The 5,431-nt window shown below is 47.4% G+C and overlaps 1 pseudogene; it reads right to left on the bottom strand.

Moving 5' to 3' along the window:
- Window positions 1-2,380: 2,380 nt before the first annotated feature.
- On the bottom strand, window positions 2,381-4,819 carry LOC132882481 (general transcription factor II-I repeat domain-containing protein 2B-like; annotated as a pseudogene).
- Between the last annotated feature and the right edge of the window lie 612 nt (window positions 4,820-5,431).

Genomic DNA, 5,431 nt, shown 5'->3' with positions numbered 1-5,431 from the left:
CCCCCAAAGGGCTCCCTCCAGGAGCTAAAACCTCTCTTCGATGGCCCTGGGGATGACAACCTGGTGCTGGACACCATGCCATCAGTGCTCCACTCTGGCTTGGGAGGGCATGGCACTAGAATATGGGTCTAGGTGGGGGCTTGGGCTGGGCCTTGAATAGGGGCAAGGAAACTGACAGAGGCTTGGGTTCCAGTTGAAACATGGGCTTGAGCTCTGGATAGGTTTTGGGTTCTGGTCAGGGCTTGGGCTTTGGACAGGGCATGAGAAGGGTTCGAGTTCTGGACAGGACCTGGGTTTGGGCTCTGGTTCCAGACTTGGCATGGATTTAGGCATGGACCCTGATGTCAGCATGGGCTCAGGAAAAGGCATTGACTTTGTTTGAGTAATGTTTTCATCCTTGCCAAAGCCTGTTGGTGCAGTGACGGCATCCTCAATGCCCAGCAGTGGAGCAAAGAGCTCAGCTAAGCTGGAGACAGGCATTGGAGCAACAACATCCTCAAAGCCAGGTAGCATGGCGAGGAGCTTGTCCATGCTGAAACCAGGTGATGAAGCGACAACATCCTCAAAGCTGGCAATGGAGTAAGCAGTGGTGCAGACAGTGGAGCAGAGGCCACCCTGTTGACTTCTGGAGGGAGCTCTGGAGTGACGGCTTCCTCCTCTGCCACTCCGTCGGCCTCCAGAGTATCAAGCTAAGCCAAGAAGCCAAGCCAAGCAGCCTTTATTTGTCACATGTATACTCAAGCACAGACTGAAGCACACAGTGAAATTCATCCTCTGCATTTAACCCATTTGAAGCAGTGAACACGCACATGCACACACACATGAGCAATGAGCAAACACATACAGTACCCAGAGCAGTGGGCAGCTATGCTACAGTGCCCAGGAAGCAGTTGTGGGTTAGGAGCCTTGCTCAAGGACACTTCAGCCCAAGTTCAAACGTCTTTGGATTGTGGGGGAAACCGGAGCACCTGGAGGAAACCCACACAGACACGGGGAGAACATGCAAACTCCACACAGAAAGGCCCCCATCAACCGCTGGGCTCGAACCCAGAACCTTCTTGCTGTGAGGCAACAGTGCTAACCACTACACCACCATGCTGCAAAAAAAAGGGGGTCCTCCTTCCTGGAGGTCTGGAATCAGAACTTGAGTTCCTCAGTGAATGCCTGGATGTTTCAGAGGTATAGGTGCTGCATCTTTACGAAGCACTCGGCCCACCAGCATATTCATACGGTGAACCACTAATAATACTGCAGACCCACACTGTCTCTGGGGGTTTGGGCTCTACTAGGCTATCAAAAAAAAACCTGCATTGAAGCAGAAATCCATCCATCCATCCATCCATTATCTGTAGCCACTTATCCTGTGCAGGGTCGCAGGCAAGCTGGAGCCTATCCCAGCTGACTATGAGTGAGAGGCAGGGTTCACCCTGGACCAGGGGTGGGCAATTATTTTTTCCATGGGGCCACAGGAGAAATAGAAAATTTTGTGGAGGGCCGGACCAAAAGGCTGAACTAAATTCTGCATAATATTAATTGTATTTCTTTATATAAAGCAGTAAATAACATTGTTTTTACAAGCTGCTAAGACTGGTAAGAGTATGGAAAAAACGAGGTTGCCTTACAAAAAATGTCATTTATTCAGTCAAATTTCCCAAAACAATGGTTAACAAAATGTGAACGTTTGTACCATTTTTTTTCAGTCACATTCACCCCAAAAAACAATAAAGACATCACAATATTGTCTTTCTACTCCAAATATCAAGCAAGATACATCATATTATAGGGCGGCACGGTGGTGTAGTGGTTGGCGCTGTTGCCTCACAGCAAGAAGGTCCGGGTTCGAGCCCCGGGGCCGGCGAGGGCCTTTCTGTGCAGAGTTTGCATGTTCTCCCCGTGTCCGCGTGGGTTTCCTCCGGGTGCTCCGGTTTCCCCCACAGTCCAAAGACATGCAGGTTAGGTTAACTGGTGACTCTAAATTGAGCGTAGGTGTGAATGTGAGTGTGAATGGTTGTCTGTGTCTATGTGTCAGCCCTGTGATGACCTGGCGACTTGTCCAGGGTGTACCCCGCCTTTCGCCCGTAGTCAGCTGGGATAGGCTCCAGCTTGCCTGCGACCCTGTAGAAGGATAAAGCGGCTACAGATAATGAGATGAGACATCATATTATAATAATGATGCCCACATTTGTAGTCTAATCACCTCATTTGGTGTTTTCAGTTTTTTATTTGTTCAGTGAGAGAAATCTAGTCTCTGTTGGTCTTTAACGAGTGCATCAAAGTCAGGTTGAATGTCTGAGGTGGAGATGCGAAGCACAGCTGACAGATGATCATCGGTGAGAGAGGATCTATACCTGGATTTGTTAAACTTCATCACTGAAAATGTTTATTCACATATGTAGGTAGAGCCAAAGAGAATAAACATCTTCTGAGCATGTCTCCTCATGTTTGGAAACTTCTCCTCCTTGAGAGAAGAGTAAAAGTCCAGCAGTGTTTCTGACTTAAAGTGCTCTGCCAGTATCGCATCAGACTGCAGCTCAATGAGTTCCAGCTGAACATCACTGGGTGCATTATCCACATCACAGGTAAAGGGACAGGAAATCATCTGCATTTCACCCTCCATTGTTCTGAAATCTTCAAATCACCTTGAAAACTCACCATGCAGTGCTCCTAACATAGTTGAGTACCTGCGGAGGTGGTCAGCTGATGGTGTGACTTCCTTCAGGGTTTGCATGTGAGTGAGATTATTGCTCTCCAGTTGCCTTGAAAGAAACTGCAACTTTGTCATGAATGGCTTCACCAGGCTGTGCATTTCATGGACAAAAAGGCCCTTGCCTTGCAGTTTGGTGTTCAGTGCAGTCATCAGTGCAGTCACATCAACAGCAAATGCAAAATCTGCCATCCCGTCCTCATCTGAGAGCTCTGGGATGCCCTTGCCTTTCTTCTCACAAAACTCTCGGATCTCTGTCTTCAGGTCCCAAAATCTTTGTAGCAGTTTGCCCAGGGTGAGCCATCTGACAGCTGTGTGGTAGCTGATGTCACTGTGTTCAGTCTCCTACTCCTCCAACAGTGCAACAAACTGCCTGTGATTTAGTGCTCGTGCCCTGATGAAGTTTACTGTTTTTGTAACAACATCAATTACATGGTTAATTTTTAGCACTGACTTGCACAACACATGCTGATGTAAAATACAATGCAAAAATACCACTTTCTGATCTGCGTTGATTTCATTCACTTTATCTTCCAGACTTTTCAAAAGTCCGACATTTTTACCCGTCATATTTGGACAACCGTCCGTTGTGACTCCTGCCAGTCTGTCCCATTTCAGTCCCAGTTTGTCCATGCACGAATTTACCTCCATGAATAAATCGCTCCCTGTCGTCGTCCCTTTCAGTGAGCGCATTGCTGCCAGCTCCTCCGTAATCTTAAAGTCCGTTATCCCACGGACGAATATGAGTAACTGGGCTGTGTCACAGACATCACAGCTCTCATCCAAAGCCAAGGAAAAAAAGTCAAAACTTGCCACTTCATGTTGCAGCTGAAGCTCCAGATTTCCCGCAATGTCCTCAATCCTTCTGGTCACGGTTCGCCTGGACAGAGGGGACTTGCTCAAATGCTTGTTTTTTTAGGACATATTAGCGCTGCAGAGTCCACCAAGCACTCTTTCACAAGTTCCCCCTCCGAGAATGGCTTACTGTTTTTAGCGATTTTGTGGGAAAGCGCAAAGCTGGTCTTGGTTGCTGCATCCCTGGATGTGTGACGCTTGGTAAAAAAGCCTTGCTGCTTTTCTAGCTTAGCCAGCAAAGCTTCCGATGTCCTCACTATATCAGCATCAGTCAAGTTTCGGTATTTCTCAGCGTGCTTCGTCTGGTAATGCCGACTCAAATTGTAGTCTTTGAACACGGCGATCTGCTCTCTGCAAATTAAACACACGGCTTTATCTCTGACTTCAGTAAATAAATACTTAGCAGTCCATGTTTTGTTGAAAGCCCTGCATTCGGCATCTACCTTTCTTCTTTTTGCGGACATTTTGGGGGCTAAAGTCTTCTTGTGACCTGCTCGCAACAACGTCGATTCGGTGTAGGTATCAGATCTACAGATCAGCTCGGGCTCCGGCGCCTGCTGGTGATGTCACACTATGTGATTGGCTGGACCGTTTGAAGGATGACGTACAAGTTTGTGGTTGGTCTGGACAAATTACAGAAGTAGTTATCGCGGGATTAGGTTTCGTGGGATTTCTTGCCATGTTCATATCGCGCGCATTGTGTTTTTGTTGAACACAACTTCAAAATAAAAGCAATGCACGTTCAGTCCATGCATGAGGTAAAATTAGAAAATACGTTTATTTTTTAATTTCTAATTAACCTTAAGTGGGCCGGTCAGAATGAACCAAAGGGCTGGATGCGGCCCGCGGGCCGTAAAATGCCCAGGTCTGCCCTGGACAATTCACCAGATCATAGCAGGGCTGACACATAGAGACAAACAACCATTCACACCTACGGTCAATTTAGAGCCACCAATTATCCTAACTTGCATGTCTTTGGACTGTGGGGGAAAACGGAGCACCTGGAAAAAACCCATGCAGACACAGGGAGAACATGCAAACTCCACACAGAAAGGCCTTTGTCGGCCACTGGGCTCGAACCCAGACCCTTCTTGCTTTGAGGCAACAGTGCTAACCACTACACCACCATGCTACCCACAAAAATCCATTAGGTAGGTAATCCTTCCCACTGTAGGGTGCCGGTGTGTCCAGGTTTATTTGTTGTAGACAAACAATAGATCCAGGTTTCACAACACGCCTGATCTCTTCTGCTTTATCCATGTTACAGCGAAGTATCCTGTCAGAAGTGCAGGCACTTACGGAGGCAGTCACAGGGGAGCACGGGTGCATCGCAAACTGGTAACCAAATCCAAATTGGAAGACTTTGATTAAAGTCAGGGTTGAGCGAGGGGTTGAGTGATGTGCAGACAGAATGTACGAGGGAAGACGAGGAATCAACAAGGCTAAATGTGTCGAGAATAATCAGAAACTTGGGTCAGAGTCACGGAGAGTCAAAACAGGAAACAAACAGCTTGGTGTGATCAGGTATAAACACGCTGAGCGATCCTTCACACTGACCGAGTGGGGAGAGAGTCCTGAAGTATTGTGGTTAATTAGGACCAGGTGGGGTGATGATCAGAATTCCAGAGAGGGAGGGCAGTGAGGTGTTTGGGAGTTGTAGTCTGTGGCGACCATGTTTGTAGGTTGCTACAAACTCTGATTGCTGGCGCTATCAGTGACAGACGTGAGCGACGTCTGAAGAAGAGACACATTTACAGTTTTGTGAAATGAAGCAGCTGGTAAAACGTGTGTGTTAACAATAACATGATTAAGATGAAGGAGTAATGAGCTGTGGGGAAAAACTGCAGGAGGCTGATGATGAACAAACCCGAG

The sequence above is a fragment of the Neoarius graeffei genome, chromosome 3 (assembly GCF_027579695.1).
Source record: "Neoarius graeffei isolate fNeoGra1 chromosome 3, fNeoGra1.pri, whole genome shotgun sequence".
Taxonomy (NCBI): domain Eukaryota; kingdom Metazoa; phylum Chordata; class Actinopteri; order Siluriformes; family Ariidae; genus Neoarius; species Neoarius graeffei.
The sequence above is the reverse complement of the archived record's forward strand: the minus strand, read 5'-3'. Positions and strand labels throughout refer to the sequence as shown.